This window comes from Bombina bombina, chromosome 4, assembly GCF_027579735.1.
Source record: "Bombina bombina isolate aBomBom1 chromosome 4, aBomBom1.pri, whole genome shotgun sequence".
NCBI classification, from domain to species: Eukaryota; Metazoa; Chordata; class Amphibia; order Anura; family Bombinatoridae; genus Bombina; species Bombina bombina.
In genome coordinates this window covers 48,719,049-48,739,919 of record NC_069502.1, presented here as the reverse complement: position 1 = coordinate 48,739,919, position 20,871 = coordinate 48,719,049, and positions in this window count along the sequence as shown.

Sequence of the window (20,871 nt, the reverse complement as noted above, 5' to 3'; positions counted from 1 at the left end):
GATCCCATATGTCCTCTGCTTAGCTCCCTGACATGTTTCGCATATAACGCTTTCTTAAAGGCCATCTGGCATTCTAGATAACGCTATGGGGCCTATCTATCATGCTTCGAATGGAGCTTGAGGGCCCGTGTTTCTGGCGAGCCTGCAGACTCGCCAGAAACAGCAGTTATGAAGCAGTCTAAAGACCGCTGCTCCAAAACCCTGTCCGCCTGCTCTGAGCAGGCAGACAGACATCACCGGAATTCAGTACGATTGGGTTGATTGATACCCCCTGCTGGCGGCAAATCGGCCGCTAGTCTGCAGGGGGCGGTGTTGCACCAGCAACTCTTGTGAGGATCTGGTACAATGCTGAATATGGAGAGCGTATTGCTCTCCACATTCAGCGAGGTCTTGCGGACCTGATCCGCACTGTCGGATCAGGTCCGCAAGACCTTTGATAAATTGTCCTCTATAGCTTAAAGTGTACAGTTGTGAATATTGGGACGGCAACAGCATATAACATAACCGACCTATACTTAAATCTATTGTTTGTTAACCGCAATATTTGTGCAGTGCCATGGATTATTTTCTTTTTTTTTTTAATTATTTATTTATGACAAAGACAGAGAAGGTTACTACAATCTCGGTTACCAAGTATAAAAACATGTGTCACAGTGAATATACATAATATATAAATACATACTTAGGTAAAAAGCCATATAGGTTGATTTAAAGAAGAAAGAGTGCCCATACATCATTCCAATCATTCAAAGTTATTTAGGGCACCTATAATTATAGAAGTAAACCATAAAAAATTGCATAGGGTAACCAGATAAACCTTTGTACGATAACTAGTCTTTCTTTGTCTCGGAGATTTCCCCCTTTTATCCCCCCCCTATTGCAACAAGACTAACCACATCAAACAGGACCATGAGAAAAAAAAAAAAAAAAAAAAAGAAAAAAAAAGTGAAATAGAAATAATGATCCTCCCTAATCCTCTCCCCCCCTCCCCCCCTCCCCCCCTCAAACCACCTCATTCGACATCCGTTACCCACTCTTCCAGGAAGTGGCCCACTAAGATATTGATCTGGACAAACTCCGAATTTCTAAATGGTTTGATTAAATTTTTTTGTTGTAGTAAGGGCAGGGATCTAACAAATGGCTCCCATTTTTAAAAAAATACTTCTAAGTATTTATCTTGAGGGAATGGTACATTAAACTGTTCTGTTATGAATTGGTTACACAGTGCCATTTTAAATTGGCCCATAGTAGGTGCAGAAGATGCTTTCCATGATTTAAAAATGAGGTTACGTGCTGTTAGTATAATAGTATTTATCAGACTATAGTTCTTAGTGATACCCAGAAATTTTACCAGGAAGAAAATTTCAATTGGGGAAAATTTATGGTCCAACTTCAAAACCACCGTCATCCAGAATGTGATTTTTCCCCAATATTGACATATTTTGGGGCAGCTCCATAAACAATGGAATAAGTCAGATCCTATAGATGAGCATCTGGGGCAGAGCACCTTAGTTTTGTACCACTTAGAGAGGACCGCAGGTGTAAGGTATCTCTGCAGCCCAATTTTCATCTGCGACTCCCTCCAAGTTGTCGGAACCCAACTCTGTTGGATTATTTTAAAGCTCCCTACAATAATCCCCTCATCAATTTCTGGGAATAGAATAGACCACCTAGCAACCTTTTCATTAATTTGCAGGTTTGATGCTTTCTGATTTAGCACTAAATATAGGGGGGAAATAGCGTATATTCCTGCCGCGTAAATAGTAATCCTGGGCTGTAGTTCACCCATAGTCCAATTGTTCCCATGTTTTGTGCTCAGCTCCCAGAGAAAATGCCTAACTTGAAGGTAAGCATAGAATTCTCGCGCCCCTAAAGCATACCGTGTCGCAATTTCTTGGAATATCACTGGATGTCCCTCTGTATCTCGAATTTGACCCAAGGTCTGAAGGCCCTTTGTCTCCCATTCTCTGAATATCTGATTGTAGATGCCGGGACTAAACTCTGGATTACCCACTATGGGTAAATATTGTGAGACATAAGGAGAGATTCCCACCTCTGTGCACAGTCTTTGCCAGGCCACAATGACATTCTTGAAGGTACATAGGTAGAATATATTGGAAGGCAGTGACGTAAGAGGGCAATGCAGAAGAGCCTTTAACCGAAAGGGAACTACAGCCTGAGATTCCCAGGTAAAAGATGTAATCTGCTCCTTCTCAGTTAGCCAATCTAATGCAAATCTGGCTATAATAACCAGATTATATGTCTGGATATTAGAAAGTGCCAAGCCAGCTGATGACTTGGAGTTCATAAGCTTAAAAGAGGCAATCCGTGGTCTCTTGCCATTCCATAGAAATTTGGAGCAGGCTTTATTGTATATATGTTTTGCAATATATAAAGGAGTTTTGGAAAGATAACTGATTTAATCAGGGTCACCCGAGCGGTTAACGAAATTAGTAACCTAGCCCAATCCTCAAGCTTTTTCTTGCACGAGTCCAGTACCATCCTATGATTTAATCTATACCATTCTTCCGAGTTTCTGGATAAACGTAAACCCAGATATGTAATCTGGGAAACTTCTTGAAAAGGATGTTTCGCATGTGGTGGCGAGTTTTTATGTATCCACATTAATTCTGATTTGGAAGTATTGATCTTAAATCCAGATATTTCCCCAAACTCTTGGGTAATCTTCTGTAGAATAGGCAGAGATACTTTAAGATTAGATAGAAATAAAAGGAGATCATCTGCGTATAGGAGAAGCACCAATTTCTCCTCCGCCCATGGAATCCCCTCCAGTTCTTGTCGTAATCGGATAGCTAGGGGTTCTATACTGAGATTAAACAGGAAGGGTGAAAGTGGGCAACCCTGTCTAGTCCCTCTAGATAGATCAAATCGTTGTGTAGAAGTATTATTAACAATCACCGCAGCGGAGGGGGTACTATAGATCAAGCGTATGTAGTTGGTAAAGGATCCTGTAAACCCAAATCGTTCCAGCGCAAAGAACAGATGATCCCAACTGACCCTATCAAAAGCCTTCTCGGCATCAACCGTTAGAATGGCCTTGTCTATACTATCGTCAGGTTCTGTAGATTTGTATTTATTCAACAAAGATTCTATCAAGATAAGAAGTTTCCTCGTATTCTTTACGGGATTGCGTCCAGGCATGAAACCGGCTTGATTCTCATGAATTAGATCGCCCATAAAGGGTTTCAGTCGTGAGGCTATGATAGCTGCTAATAGTTTATAATCAGTGTTCAGGACCGAAATGGGTCTAAAGGAGCTTGGTAATTCAGGGTCCTTACCCTTTTTTAAGATCAATGAAATATTTGCAGAAGCAAAGAGAGTAGAACATCGAGTGTAAAAATTAAATAACTTAGTTAATATAGGCATTACCTGTGGTTGTAAGATTCTGTAGTATTCGATAGGAAGAGCATCTGGGCCGGCAGCTTTGTTAGATTTCGCATTCTTAATTGCCCATGATATTTCCTCTTCAGTAATGGGTGCGTTAATAGTGTCTCTAGCCTCTAAAGCAAGGCGTGGTACTTTAATCTTACTCCAGAATGCCTCTTTCTTATCTAAATCAAGGGGGTCTTGTCTATACAAAGTCTAAAAGAATTCAGAAAACACTTTTTCAATATCTACGTGCCTCGTATATCTCTTGTCTCCTTGTTTGATAGCAGTGATAGCATGTCTAGGCGAAAAGTTGGCTAACCTCGCTAAAAACTTCGCCGATCTGCCCGTGTAACCCCCATATCTAGCTTTCATTCTAATTTCTTCCTGGGCACTAACCTGTTTCATGTGTGTATCTCGAAGTGTCTTCGCTGTAGTGTAAGCCTCCCAGCTTTCTCTGGTATGCCTACTGACATAGGATCTATGAGTAACCATGGATTATTTTCTAATGACACTATAGCACAAAATTGCAGAAATAATGTAAACTTAGAAATTGTTAATTCCTCCGTTTTTTACACCTGTATTACGCACGTCAATCTACCTATAAAAAAACATTTACTATATATTATTACAGCCCGCAGCACTCTCTATATTGCATATCTATCAGAAGCAACATAGTTTTGTTGCACATTCACCAATGTTATTATAACTTTGATACTATTATTAATATTCAAATATATGCAAAGTTTAACATCATCTATCTGAATGTGTACCACTAATATTCAGTTTAGAGGCTACATCAATGCAGTCTTGCTAACCCACTTAGAAACCTGGAACTTGGTGTTATTATTATTTCTACTTCACTTACACTGTAGTTCATGGACACATTTATTTTGCGACCTTGTCATTTGCCTATATTTATTTACAATATATTAACCCATTAAATTAAGAGATGTGCAAAGACTACTTTGGTAATATTAGGTGGACATTTAGTTACCAGTCTTTTACCCCTAACAATCATTTACTCTGTCTCGCCATTTCTTAATTTTTTTCTTTTTAATTTATTTTCCCATTTTAAAGAGTTAATTTAATTAAGAACTGTTTTTTAACCTTCTAGTGTTTCCCATTCTAAATGGATTATTTCCACCCCCTTTTTTCACAGTGGACCTATGGTATGGAGAGCTTAAAGTATACTCTACTAGTGGTTCTCTACCCTTCTACACCAATTTCTGTCCTTACAGTATACAGCACCCACTCCCAGTTGAAACCAAAAAATAACAGAAATATTTATCCTATTGGGATACCATTAGGTTGTGCCATTCTCTAGAGCTAATAGACAAACATACCAATGAAGTTGCCTCTTACACCTTGCACTTAGCTTGTAGACTTCCAGATGCCATCTGCATAAGAAGGAGGTTATTTTGCTTTTGATCATTGTTGAAAAATATTTCAAGGATCTCATATAAATATTACATTTTATTGCTTTTCTATTTTCCAAAGGAACTAATGAAGCAACCACTAAAAGCTCTACAATTAGTAAGTAAACCACTATGGTAATGGTTTGTATGCAGGTTCAGTCAAGTCACACAAATGACATGTTGTTTATATGACAAATTAAACAAACCTAGAATTGTTATTGCTATAGACTAGAAATGTTCACTTGAATTCCATCTTCCCAAATCACTTCTCTAAACCCACTACAAGTCCTTTCATATTGCCTAAAGCCCCCTCCTCTAAATGGGTTTTCAATCACAATTTGATGGTAGCAAATTACCAACCACAATCTCATGGTCAGAATGTCACATAAGGACATATTGAAGATTAGGGTTAAACCTGTTACATGCAATTTGCAATCACTTCTGACATAAAAGGAGATAATTTAATACTTGCCTTTCTACTGCAGTAGTGTTGCAATCATGTAAGGCTATATACTGTGTGTGTGTATATATATATAAGGCTATATAGCTGTAAGCACATTGGGGAAGTGGGGACATCTCAGATAAGATATTTTGGCACTGGCAATATTACCATTGGGCTGACAAGTCCATTTCTATATGGTTTAGTAGTTAATAATCCCTTTGCCCCTTATTGAGGAAGTAATAGTCACAGATAGTCGGTAGTTTATGGATCTTTTTGACTTGTGTCACACAATACAATGGGGGTAGTTTTGTGATTTTCTTTCTGTACATTGTGTTTGTGGTGTTGTGTATGTAGCATTGTGTATGTGATGTTGTGTATGTGGCATTGTCTATGTGGCGTTGTGTATGTGGCATTGTGTATTTGGCTTTGTGTATGTGGCATTGTGTATGTGACATTGTGTATGTGGCGTTGTGTATGTGACGTTGTGTATGTGACATTGTGTATTTGGAGTTGTGTATGTGGTGTAGTGTATGTAACCATGTGTATGTAGTGTTGTGTATGTGACATTGTGTACGTGACATTGTGTATGTGCTGTTGTGTATGTGATGTTATGTATGTGATGTTGTGTATGTGACGTTGTGTTTATTGCATTGTGTATGTGACATTGTGAATGTGGTGTTGAGTATGTAACATTGTGTATGTGACGTTGTGTATGTAGCATTGTGTATGTGATATTGTGTATGTGGCGTTCTGTATGTGGTGTTGTGTATGTAGCATTGTGTATGTGATGTTGTGTATGTGGCGTTGTGAATGTGGCATTGTGTATATAGCATTGTGTATGTGCCTTTGTGTATGTGACATTGTGTATGTGACGTTGTGTATGTGCTGTTGTGTATGTGACGTTAACGTTAACGTTGTGTATGTGGCATTGTGTATGTGATGTTTTGCATGTGATGTTGTCTATTTGGCGTGTACTGTTTTTCCGCTGCACTGTACCATTTCAGTTCAGTGCGCACTGCTGTTATAGAGCATCCTTATATAACATTTCTTCCCTTTAAGATCGGAATTTTGATCCATTTTACCTGTTGAAGTGTATTCAATTGTTAAAAATAGATCTGTTACTTTTATTTTGTCATTTGAAATAGCTGTTTTTGCCTGTTGAAAGTGCCATGCATACTTAGGATTTCAATACTGAAGTATTCTCTGTAGAAAATATATGTAAACAAGAGACAGTAGCAGAAAAGAACCAACCAGGGGAGATGGAGTGCAGACTATTCAAAAAAGCGATTGCTTCAGGTTTAATCTCCCTGGAGCTGGCTAATAGTCACTGTACTACTAATTGTGCATAGTTATACACACAGGTTAAGGTGCTAGGCCTCACTATCATGCCGGAGTCTTGATGAACTGGGGAGGTGGCTTATTTGCCGGTATAATGATCTGGAGGAGATGGGTTGTTGAGGGGGGTTGGATACCAGCTTTTTCATTGGTAATTCAGGGCATAAATAGAAGAAAAGCAGGTGGTGGGAGATACATTGTAATTCATTAATGTACTGCAGCTTTCTATGGTACCAAACTATCATACTTCTAACATTACCCTTATGTTATTGAAATCATTCTTGCACTGGGATTTTTATGGGTAGCAAGACCTCAGCATACATAAGATCCTTTGACATCTTGCTGACATAAATTTGTGCCCAGCTACTCCAAAGTGTCCAAGCAACATAAGCAATTGCCTAGGGTCTTCTTCTCTTGGCTGGTAAAGTGATAAATATTGACTACCTATTACATTGTGTGCTATGTATAATTGACTGCCTGTTGGCACAACCAATCAGAGATTGTACTGCAGTATCTATTACCTCTTATTAAATGTATTTGTTTGAGGGCTGATTAGGTAGGTGTGTGTATGAGTTAGTAATACCATCATTGGCCGTTCTGCTTCCAACTTTCATTTCAGTGCAATCAGATCCATGTTAATTTTTACTTCCCTAGTTTAAATTAATTCTTCTTATTATTTTTTTTACAGCCACTAATGAAACATCAGTAGACACCACAATATTTAACAGTAAGTAAACTATTGTAATAATGATGTCTATCTTTATTCCACAACTCAGATTCTAGTATTGGGGCATATTCTTTATTATATTTGCATCAGAAATAAATCAATGCTTTGCAAACACTATACACACTATATAAGAAGCAGATTCCAAGTGCAGCACAAATATGGAAGTGGTGTTGATCGCCAATATCACTCGCACAAAGTCTATACTGCTTCCAATTTTACCCTAAAATTGTACGTTAACAGCCGCATTTTTTTTGTGTCTTTCAATAATTTTGTGTGCTTTGTACATTGTGCAAATGCAAACAAATGGCTAGATTACGAGTCTTGCGTTAGCCTTAAAAAGCAGCGTTAAGAGGTCCTAACGCTGCTTTTTAACGCCCGCTGGTATTAAGAGTCTTGCAGGTACAGGTGTACCGCTCACTTTTTTGTCCAGACTCGGAAATACCGCAAATCCACTTACGTCAATTGTGTATCCTATATTTTCAATGGGACTTGCATAGCGCCGGTATTATGAGTCTGACCAAAAGTGAGCGGTACAGCCTCTCCTGTCAAGTCTGGTACCGCATTTTAAAGTCAGTAGTTAAGAGTTTTACACTACAACGCCGTAGCATAAAACTCTTAACTAAAGTGCTAAAAAGTACACTAACACCCATAAACTACCTATTAACCCCTAAACCGAGGCCCCCCCACATCGCAGAAGTCTTCATCCTATCCGGGCAGAAGAGGACATCTGGACCGGTAGACATCTTCTTCCAGCCAACGCGGATCCATCCTTCTTCCGCAACGCCTACTCGCCGAATGAAGGTTCCTTTAAATGACGTCATCCAAGATGGCGTCCCTTGAATTCCGATTGACTGATAGGATTCTATCAGCCAATCGGAATTAAGGTAGGAAAAATCTGATTGGCTGATTGAATCTTGGATGACGTCACTTAAAGGAACCTTCATTCGTCGGTAGTCGTTGGAAGGAAGAGGATTTTCCACGCCGGAGGTCTTGAAGATGGAGCCGCTCCTCGTCGGATGGATGAAGATAGAAGATGCCGCTTGGATGAAGATGTCTGCTGGTCCGGATGTCCTCTTCTGCCCGGATAGGATGAAGACTTCTGCCGCTCCGGATGTCTTCTTTTGGTCCATCGGTGCCCGGCTGGGTGAACACGACTCAAGGTAGGGAGATCTTCAGGGGGGTAGTGTTAGGTTTATTTAAGGGGGGTTTGGGTTAGAGTAGGGGTATGTGGGTAGTGGGTTGTAATGTTGGGGGGTGGTATTGTGTGTTTTTTTTACAGGCAAAAGAGCTGATTTCTTTGGGGCATGCCCTGCAAAAAGCCCTTTTAAGGGCTGGTAATAGAGCTGTTAACTTTTTTAATTTAGATTAGGGTAGGGAAATTTTTTATTTTGGGGGGCTTTGTTATTTTATTAGGGGGCTTAGAGTAGGTGTAATTAGCTTAAAATTCTTGTAATCTTTTTTTATTTTTTGTAATTTAGTGTTTTGTTTTTTTGTAATTTAGTTTAGTTTATTTAATTGTAGGTACTTGTAGTTAATTGATTTAATTTATTTATTGATAGTGTAGTGTTAGGTTTAATTGTAATTTAGGTTCGGATTTATTTTACAGGTAATTTTGTAATTATTTTAACTAGGTAGCTATTAAATAGTAAATAACTATTTAATAGCTATTGTACCTAGTTTAAATAAATACAAAGTTGCCTGTAAAATAAATATAAATCCTAAAATAGCTACAATATAATTATTCGTTATATTGTAGCTATATTAGGGTTTATTTTACAGGTAAGTATTTAGATTTAAATAGGAATACTTTAGTTAATAATATTTAATTTATTTTGTTAGATTAAAATTATATTTAATTTAGGGGGTGTTAGGGTTAAGGTTAGACTTAGCTTTAGGGGTTAATACATTTATTATAGTAGCGGCGAGGTCCGGTCGGCAGATTAGGGGCTAATACTTGAAGTTAGGTGGTGGCGATGTTAGGGAGGGCAGATTAGGAGTTAATACTATTTATTATAGGGTTTGCGAGGGGGAGTGCGGTAGTTTAGGGTTAATAACTTTATTAGAGTAGCGGCGAGGTCCGGTCGGCAGATTTGGGGTTAATAAATATAATATAGGGGTCGGCGATGTTAGGGGCAGCAGATTAGGGGTTCATAGGGATAATGTAGGTGGCGGCGGTGTGCGGTCGGCAGATTAGGGGTTAAAAATACTAAATACTAATAAAACTATAGTGACGGCAATGTGGGGGGCCTCGGTTTAGGGGTACATAGGTAGTTTATGGGTGTTAGTGTACTTTATAGCACAGTAGTTAAGAGCTTTATAAACCGGGGTTAGCCCAGAAAGCTCTTAACTACTGACTTTTTTCTGCAGCTGGAGTCTTGTCGGTAGAGGCTCTACCGCTCACTTCAGCCAAGACTCTAAATACCAGCGTTAGGCAGATCCCATTGAAAAGATAGGATACGCAATTGACGTAAGGGGATCTGCGGTATGGAAAAGTCGCAGCTTGAAAGTGAGCGTTAGACCCTTTCCTGCCTGACTCTAAATACCAGTGGGCGGCCAAAAGCAGCGTTAGGACCCCTTAACGCTGCTTTTGACGGCTAACGCATAACTCTAAATCTAGCCGTTTGGGTTTATTTTTATTTTACAGGCAACTTTGTATTTATTTTAACTAGGTACAATAGTTATTAAATAATACAACTAATTACAATTAAATAAAATTATCTAAAGTACGAAAAAAAATCCCACTAAATTACAGAAAATAATAAAATAATTACAAGATTTTTAAACTAATTACACCTACTCTAATCCCCCTAACAAAATAAAAAAGCCCCCCAAAATTAAAAAAGCCCTACCCTACAATTACACCTACTCTAATCCCCCTAACAAAATAAAAAAGCCCCCCAAAATTAAAAAAGCCCTACCCTACACTAAATTACAAATAGCCCTTAAAAGGGCCTTTTGCGGGGCATTGCCCCAAAGTAATCAGCTCTTTTACCTGTAAAAAAAAAAGTACAAATACCCTCCAACATTAAAACCCACCACCCACACAACCAACCCTACTCTAAAACCCACCCAATACCCCCTTAAAAAAACCTAACACTAACCCCTTGAAGATCACCCTACCGTGAGATGTCTTCACCCAACCGGGCAGAAGTGGTCCACCAGACGGGCAGAAGTCTTCATCCAACCGGGCAGAAGTGGTCCTTCAGATGGGCACAAGTCTTCATCCAGACGGCATCTTCTATCTTCATCCATCCGGAGCGGAGCGGGTCCATCTTCAAGACATCCGACGCGGAGCATCCTCTTCATCCAGAGTCTTCTTACTAAATGACGGTACCTTTAAGTGACGTCATCGAAGATGGCGTCCCTTCAATTCCGATTGGCTGCTAGAATTCTATCAGCCAATCGGAATTAAGGTAGAAAAAATCCTATTGGCTGATGCAACTCACTGTAAGTGAGTGGTGAGCATAAACTGCTCGTTATCACCGCATAGCCTCTAACGCAAAACTCGTAATCTAGGTGAAAGTGTATAGTGTTAGCACAATGTTTAGGAACAAAGAAAATTCAAAAATATATGAAGAACATTTTTTTTCTAACTACTGCATTATTAACCCCTAAACCATGAAACCCCACTGCCATTAAACTAAAGCTACCCACAACATAGTCACACCTTTCGCTCCCCCCCCCCTACTGATATTAAGCTGAAAACCACCACACCACCAATACAATAATCTCCCCACCACTAAATCCCTTAGCCACTATTAACCCATAAACCACCAGACCCCCATATGCAAATAACACCCCCAGACCACTAAACCTCTCTAACCACAATTAACACCTAAACCAAAACCCTTAAAGTTGACAGTCAAGTCAAAATTAAACTTTCATGATTCAGATAGGGCATGCAAATTTAAACAACTTTCCAATTTTCTTTTATCCTCAAATTTGCTTTGTTCTCTTGGTATTCTTTGTAGAAAGCGGACATGGTCATGTTTGAAACCAGTTTCCATAAGTAGTGCTACAAGGTGATATAAGTAGAACAATCTAAACCTACCTAGAAGACAACGTCAAACATAATATAAAATGTAAATACCCACACTATGGTCTAGATTACAAGTGACGCTCAGAAATATTAGCGTTATTGAGCACTAACTGTACTCAAGTTAAATCATTAACGCTCCTTTTCTTGGGCTCATATTATTATTCAAAGTAAAATGTTAGCGCGCAAAAGCCCCATGAGTGCTAGCATCTGGAGTTCATAGCACTAAAGCCAATATAGTTTATGTTTAGTTGACTCCTCTATCAATTGTGACATCAAGTTGTCTTTCAGCATATTTAAGAAGCTATCTACCTTAGCTCTATTGCTAGTTTCTTTTTGTCCCAATTTATTTTCAGGGTAGTTAAAATCTTCCAATGACTACAACATTGGTATTATTAGAATGTGTTCCTGTTTGTAGAAGCAGTTGCATTTCCTGCATTTCACTAATGTTTGGGCGCTTGTAGCAAATTCCTAATATTTTTTTGGATTATTTCCCCTCACTCTTTATTTTTACCAACATTGGGGCCTATTTAACAAAGGTCTGCGGATTGCGGATCAGGTCCAACAGACCTCGCTGAATGCGGAGAGCAATACGCCGCCCCCTGAAGATCCTTGGCCAATCGGCTGCCAGCAGGGGGGTGTCAATCGAGCCGATCATACTCGATCGGGTTGAATTGCGGCGATGTCTGTCCACCTGCTCAGAGCGGCCGGACAGGTTATGGAGCAGCGGTCTTTAGACCATTGCTTCATAACTGGTGTTTCTGGCGAGTCTGAAGACTTAAAATCAAGAAAATAGAGAGACGCACTCACTGAGACAGAACAATAGCTAGAAAAACTTCTGTGCTTGTCCACAAGGCCAGTGCCACTCAGGGTGCAGTCTCTTTTTGCACACTATGCCTTTTCACAGAGAAAAAATATCCTGTAGTATATCAGTCTGATCCTGCCCAATGACAGTCCAGCACCGAAATACCAGGCAATTCTTCTCTGAACAAGACAAACAACAAACCCCAGACGTACGTTCTGGCCTCTCTTGGGCCTCGTCAGTGAGGTGCAGTTACATATCTCTAGGGCATGTGTGCAAGGAGTCCAACGTCTGGTTTCCTCCTTTTACTCTTAGGGAGACCTAAAAGTAATTTACATAAAATCAAGAAAATAGAGAGATGCACTCACTGAGACAGAACAATAGCTTTCTAGCTTTTGTTCTGTCTCAGCTAAGTGCATTTCTCTCTCTTTTTATGAGCCTGAAGGCTCGCCAGAAACACAGGGCTTCAAGCTCCGTACAGAGCTTGATAGATATGCCCCATTGTCTCTACATTATCACCTGTCTCATCATAAATATCTTCCCTTATTGTAGGTTTATGATCAGGTTTAATATATGTGCACATTCCTCCTCCTCTTTTATTACACCTCCTAAATAAAGTATAACCCTCTAAGTCAACTGCTAATTCATGTGACTCACCCCACCATATTTCAGTTTTCTAATGATATCATATTCCTCTTCTGCTGCTAGGAGCTCCAGCTCCCCTATTTTACCCATCATGCTTCTCGCATTTGCTGTCATTCATTTGATTTTCTTGTGTTTTCTCTTTCTATTTGGTGCCCTTTACTTCATCCATGCTTTGAGATATTACAGATGTATTATTTTCACAGACTAATCTGTCATCTATCATTATGCTTGGACTGACCCCCCCCCCCTTTCATAGTTTAAAATATTCTCTAAAATTGCTACCTTCCTCTCTCCCAACACACCTGCCTTATGCCATTGATGTGTAATATCTACTTATTGTACAAATTATACCCAAATTAAAAGTCTGCCCAGTGCTCTAAAAATGCAATGCTCTGATTTTTACACCATGTTTTTAACCAGGAATTACCTCACCTTAGCTTGTTCTGCCTTACTGGGTTGGCATATGGCTCTGGTAATATCTCAGACAATACTACCTTTGAGGTCCTTGCTTTAAGCTTTCTATTTTCAGCACACTTCATCTCCTTCTCACTTTGCCAATAGTAGCAATATACAGCAATTTGTCCACAATATGCCTGACAAAATCCACTGGAAAACAGAAAGAGATCTGGGTTACAAATGACCTTGTCTACCTTCCTTATATTATATTCTGTTGTCATATTCTGTGGTCTGTGCACTTTACTGACTAGAACAGCCAATCATAGGCCTTGATTAATTGCTGAAACAACAAAAAGAAAGATGGCGCTCCAATGGTACAATATCTCTGATAAAGCCAGAGTCTCCCTCCCAGGTGATATTCCCAAAGGATCGGTACTCACAAGTAAAGTGCACTTAACAAGAAGTTCTAAACATGCAGTCTGGGCAATTCTAGAGCACCCCAGCTAGCTCCCCTCCTTTATCTGGCAACCAGGATCTCAGTGAATAAGAGTACAATACTATGGAATGTTCCAAAGATGTATAAGTGTGACAAAACACCTTAGACTCGCATCCAAAGTAAAAGACCCCTCCAAAACACTTGGGGGTAATTTATTAGAAACATTAAAGTTTTAAAAACATGAAATACTGAACGCATTTCGTAATACTGCCGGTATTGCTTCCTTAAGCAGAATGAAGTAATACAGCACAAACATACAGTATACATGCACTTTACATAATCACCTTATTAACGTGAATAATAATTGCCTATTCTCAGGTTTCAGTATCATAATATAAATACCATTCAAGTTTATCGATAATCTAATGACCATACCTTTCATTAATAATATTGTTTCTCAAATGTCGGCTTTTACCGCCATGCCAATGACATTGTCATTTTCTTCTGATATCGCACCCAAAATAAAGGACCACTATGATTGGTCTGTGTGGTTACCTTACAACTACCCGGAGTGAGTCATCAAACCCCGTCGGTACAGACAGCCACATGTGTAAACAACAACATCATTACCAAATGTGGTTACCATGACCGATCACCTGACCCAATAGGATCACATGACCACAGCTACAAGAGACTAAAATAACCACATATCTCTATAACATAATATTATCCAAACAATATTTATAATGTGAGCAACATAGCCACAACATAGTGACAGCCCTGGTACCATCTATAGTTGGAGGTCAGCCATCATTCTGAGACACTCAGAAGCTAAATATCTGCATTAGCTTTCAAGTAATAGTGACAGATATTATGGAACATAATAGCCACGTTATCCTAAGATTGATGCTAGTTTGACAGCCTGCAACATTCCCTCTGACCCATTTTTGACCTGGACACTTATAAACAGTGAGGCCACGCAAGGATTGGAGGAAACTGGGTTCGTCATCGATATGCTAAGTACAGAGGAGCTGCGAGCAGAGGATCGCCGGTCTGGTTTTCCTAAAGAAAAAGGTAAGTATTTTAAAAAAAAAATGCTTCAATGTAAATTTTAATGAATGAAAGTGCCCCTGTTTTTAATAGTATTTTTAAAAACCGAGCACTCATTCATTCAACTTTACATTTACTTTAACTTTAACCAACCTATTTCGTGAAATCCCCATAACAACCCCCCTCCCAACTATTAAGTAATCTAAATTACAAAAGAATTGGCAGTTGACTCTCAAATTTGAGCCGACCCATTCTTCGTAGTGGTTAATCTTGCCCTGAATATAGGAATATAATAATCAGCAGTTACTTTATCATTTATTATGATACAAGATTGTTGAATTTTATATTGTTGTTATATTTTCTTACTGTTAAACAATGTTATGTAAGGTTTAATGCAATCCTAATCTTTCTTGCTATTTCTCCTAGCAACTTCAGGTGCAGACTCTGGTGAGTATCAATTTAATTTATCTTTTTTTGGCAAAGAATAGGGGGGGGGGGCTCTTAATTTCTGTTATAGTTTAGACTTATCTTCTATAACAAAAGCTTTTTTTTTATTGCAGTAAACATATATTATGGGCAAATTCCAAAAAAATTGAATTTCTATGCAAAGTGCTTGGCATAACAATTTGAATTTGAAGCCATTACAATCCATTTTAAGAATCTGCTTTATGAATTTGTGGCAATATAACAATATATTTTGCATGAGGACAAGTCAGCACTGGTATTCCAATACATGATAAAACTATTTTTGTGCAACTTTTCATTGGACATGTGCCTATAGCTTGAACTTATTGACAGCCCATTTTGGCCACTGTTAAGCAATAACATTATATTAATCATGTGACTGTTTAGTAGAAACATCTAAAAGCATGTGCATTTATGCTGTTCCTTGGTTTTATTAATATTTTTTATTAAGACCTATTATGGTTCCAACATTCTTGAGCACAAAGATTGTGTCCATTGGTGTTAAGTCAGGTTTCAATAGTTAGTGACCATATTATTCTTTTCTGCGGCACAACTCTTAGACAGACGTTTGCCTTCTAAAATGTATTTGAACTGAAGGAAGCTGGGTATGCTGTTACATACTTGTAGCTTCTTGTTTATTATCTATGGGATATGTTACTGCACTACAAGTGGATCATTTTAGATTTTTTTCATTTAAACATTTCACCAAGCTGCCAGTCTGTTGTTTGCAGGATAAGGTTAAATGTCTTGAAATGCTGATCTGATAATCATCTTTATCCGATAATCCTGGCTCGCTCATTTGGATAAGAATACATTTGACTTTGCCTACAACAAATATAAAGGTTTAGGTAGCATACTATGTAATATGTAATACTTAGATGTTTCGAAGAGAATCACTAAACAGAAAGCTGTTCGCAATTATTTTCCTTACTATGATTTTATGGTAGATGCATCTTCCTTATCCACACCCCTGGAATACCAACACCAGCCATTTTTAAGATTAAAGATTAATGCAACTGAAGAACCACCACCTGTTTTCTTTTCTATTTTTGCTACCAGCACTATTTACCTTGTGAAGCTGATTTTCACTCAGTAGAATAGTGTTCTACACATGCTATCAACGTTTACTTTGAACTAACTAATTTTGAACATCTTATTATTTAATCTATTAAACATATATTTTCATTGTTTGAGAATCTTGAGCTTCTATGTACTACTTCTATCTACTAGTGAGCTTGTGGAGACTACTTGAACTCTGACTTCATAATTTCATAATCTTCATCTAACCCTAAATCGTACCTACAGTACATGTTTATGTTGAATATATATATTTATTTTCCTACTTAATATGAGGAGAGTCCACGGCATCATTCCTTACTGTTGGAAAATACTGAACCTGGCCACCAGGAGGAGGCAAAGACACCCCAACCAAAGGCTAAAATACTCCCCCTACTAACCTCATATCCCAGTAATTCTTTGCCTTTCGTCACAGGAGTTTGGCAGAAAAGTGTCAGAAGATTCGGAGTAGTTCCTTATGAAGGGTATCTACCCTTCGAAATGGGACTGGAGTATTAAGTAGTCTTGTCAGCCTCTCAGTGAGAACTTTGATGAAAGTTAGAGTCTAGAGATGCTAGGAGAGTCTTTCTGCGAACCCATCCAGACTTGTATTAACAGCTCCTAAGCAATCAGTGTTGACGAGTTTAACTGCCTGCTTCCATCACTCAAGTCCATGTCAGGAGCAATGCTACTAGACTGTCACACTTGAGAGGCTGTGTTTCTTTTCCACGGCATAGATTCCGGTAAGATCGTTTCATTTTTTTACACATATGATAAAGCCAAAAGACAGGGTCACAGTGTGGCTCCTTTTATCTGTATGGAGTCAAGGGTTAATATCTCCTGAGGGGGATTATTGAACAGTGGGGATTAATCACATAAATTTATTTGATTATGCTGCGACATGTGTGACATGTTTTTTGTGCTCAGGCAGATGTTGGAACGTGCAGGTTTTTACCTTCGTTTTTTGAGCTGCGCAGCCTGAAAGGCTGCGGTGCACTTTTTTTGCTCTTATAGCAGGGGCAGTCCTGCATTGTGCACCATGTGACCAGGTGTGGTCACACTTTATTTCCTTTTTCCTGACCATGCTGGTTACCGGAGAAGAAGAGGTTTCTCTGTTTTGCCTGGGTCATAGGAGGTGGTGAGTGCCCCAGCCTTTGGGGGTATAAAGGTGCCGTTTTTTCTTATTAATCAATAGTCTGCTTTGTAAGAGCAAGTAATGGAGGATTCTGATGCGTTAGAGGGTACTCCCTCTTTACCTAAGTCTAATACCTGTCTATATTGTGAGGAGGCCGCGGTATACCCGCCCGCTTAACTATGTTCCACATGCTTTGATAAAGTAATCATGTCAAAGAAGGTTAATATGTTTGATACCACTGAGCCATCCACCTCTGAGGAGTCTCCGTCCCGTGAGGTGCACACCCTACAGTCATCTCCTAATACACATGCAGCTTCCCGTATCACTCCTAATCCTACATCTGGAGGGGGCCTTTTACTACCAGACTTCACTGCGCAGTTACAAGTGGCGGTGTTTGCGGCCTTTAGTACTTTACCTTGCCCTGCTAAGCGCAAGTGAAAGGTCAAATATTGGTATCCTTCCCAGGGGTCATCAACTAGTTTGTTGAATTTATTTGATATGAGATTATCCGATGATGAAGGTGCCTCTGATACTTCAGAAGGCGCACTTTCTGGATCAGAGTCTCTAAACCTCCAGCTGCGTAGGAACCAGACTTTAGATTTAGGATTGAACGTTTAAACTTTCTGTTGAAGGAAGTTTTGGCTATGTTAGAGGTTCCAGAGCCCAAATTGCCTGAGGAACCTTTGATTCCTAAATTAGAAAAGGTCTACGAGGACAGGGTTGTACCACAATCTTTCCCGGTTTCTGTAAAGATGGCGAACATTATTAAGAATGAATGGGAAAGGATTGGTTCTTCCTTTTTACCTTTGTCTTACTTTAAGAAATTGTGGGGTTCCATCCCCAAGGTGGATGGCGCTATCTCCATGCTTGCTAAATGCATTACTATCCCGCTTGAGGATAGTTTGTCGTTCAGAGAACCCATGGATAAGAAGATAGAAACTGCTACCTACTGATGCGACTCCTTTTCTGAGTTGATCAAGGTGGAGGGTTTACTTGACGTGATCCAGGAAAGAATTAAGGCCTTAAGGGTTGCTAGTTCTTTTATTTGTGATGCAAATATGAAAATTATTCGCCTGAATGCTAAGGCATCAGGTTTTCCTGTTCAAGCCTGTAGGGCACTCTGACTGAAGTCCTGGTCTGCGTACATGACTTCTATGTCCATACTTCTTTCCCTCCACTTTAAGGGAAAGATTTTATTTGGTCCAGGCCTGGACTCAATTATCTCCATGGTTACTGGAGGCAAGCCTTTTTACTGCAGGATAAGAGGAACAAGCCTAAGGGACAAGGTCCTAATTTTCGTTCATTTCATTCTGATAAATCCCAACGTCAGCAGCCCTCTGCAAAGCCAGAGCAACCCAAGAGTACTTGGAAGCCGGCTCAGTCCTGGAATAAATCCAAGCAGAGCAAGAAGCCCAGCATGAAGGGGCGGCCCCCGATCCAGTTCTGGATCAGGTTTGGGGCAGACTGTCACTCTTTTCAGATGCTTGGTTTGGGGATGTGCAGGACCCGTGGGTCCTGGAGGTCATCGCTCAGGGATACAAGATAGGTTTCAAGTCTCATCCACCCAGGGGCAGATTCCTCCTATCAAACCTGTCTTCCAGGCCAGAAAAGAGAGAAGCCTTTCTGGGGTGCATGAGGGATCTATCCTCCCTAGAAGTTATTGTCCCGGTACCTCTCGCAGAAAGAGGTTTGGGATACTATTCAAACCTTTTTGTGGTCCCAAGGAAGGATGGAAATTTCCACCTGATTCTGGACCTAAAGTGCTTAAACAAATTCCTATCTGTTCCCTCGTTCAAGATGGAGATGATAAGGTCCATCCTTCCCTTAGTTCAGGAAGGACAGTTCATGACCACTATAGATCTAAGGGATGCTTACCTTCACGTTGCAATCCACAAAGAACACTTCAAGTTCCTAAGGTTTGCGTTCCTAGACCAGCACTTCCAGTTTATTGCACTTCCGTTTGGTGTAGCTACTGCTCCAAGAGTTTCTAGGAAGGTTCTAGGGGCTCTGCTTCCAGTTGCCAGAACCAGAGGTATAGCAGTAGCTCCATACTTGGACGATATTCTGGTTCAAGCACCATCTTGTCGTCTGGCAGAAGACCATTCGAAATCTCTTCTGTTTCTTCTTCGATCTCATGGATGAAAGATAAACTTAGAAAAGAGTTCTCTTATTCCCAGTACCAGGGTGGAATTCCTGGGTACTATAATAGACTACAACAAAGTCAGATAGAAAGTAGAAACTCCACAATAAGGAGTTTCTAAAAGTCTAGGCAAACTCAGCACAACTGTATAGTAGAAAAGTACACAAAAGATTCAATATGTCACAAAGTGAAAAAAGTACATTTTATTAAATAAGCATACACACAAACATGCACATCGCATTCAAACAAGGGATCCCAAAAGAACGTGAAAACCACACTGGCCGAGAGTCATCTATTGATGAATACCGTCTTTAAATGAACTATTATTATTGTAATCCAAAAGAGGATAAGTGTACCCAAGGTGTCTCGAAACCAGGCGAGTTAAACCTATACCCCTATTCACAACAATCGTGAGATACATTAGAACATTACAGAGGGGGAGCCATTTGTCTCTACATATTCTTTCACAGGTATGCGTTGCCTATAAGCGTTCTTTGTTGCAAGTGACAGTTCACACAGATACCTGTATTGCTTCACGTGGCCGCTCCTCCCTTCTTCATTGCTCCCATAACGTTGAATATCCTGGGGTAGGTCAGATCAAGTCATGCGGGGGATCCGCTGATAAAAGGGCTGCAAACACCAACGAGTCCTGATGCTCGTTTCACTCCTTTTCTCAAAAGCAGCGTGGAGCTTCTTCCGGGTGTTGACATCACATCGATTACAGTGCCATTTTATTGGAAACCGGCCCCGTATGGTCCTATTGTGATTCGTTGAAAGCTTTATCAATCACAGCAAACCAATATGCCGCTATTACATTCTAAGAGACTAAAAACCACATTAAAGGGACACTGTACCCAAGAAATTATTTTGTAATTCAGATTGAGCATGAAATTTTAAGCATCTTTCTAATTTACTCCTATTATCAAATTTTCTTCATTCTCTTGGTATCTTTATTTGAAATGCAAGAATGTAAGTTTAGATGCCGGCCCATTTTTGGTGAACAACCTGGGTTGTCCTTGCTGATTGGTGGATAAATTCATCCACCAATAAAAAAGTGCTGTCCAGAGTACTGAAACCAAAAAAAAGCTTAGATGCCTTCTTATTCAAATAATGATAGCAAGAGAACGAAGAAAAATTGATAATAGGAGTAAATTAGAAAGTTGCTTAAAATTGCATGCTCTATCTGAATTACAAAATAACAAATTTTGGTTCAGTGTCCCTTTAACCCCTTAATGACCACAGCACTTTTCCATTTTCTGTCCTTTTGGGACCAAGGCTATTTTTACATTTTTGCGGTATTTGAGTTTAGCTGTAATTTTCCTCTTACTTATTTACTGTACCCACACATATTATATATCGTTTTTCTCGCCATTAAATGGACTTTCTAAAGATACCATTATT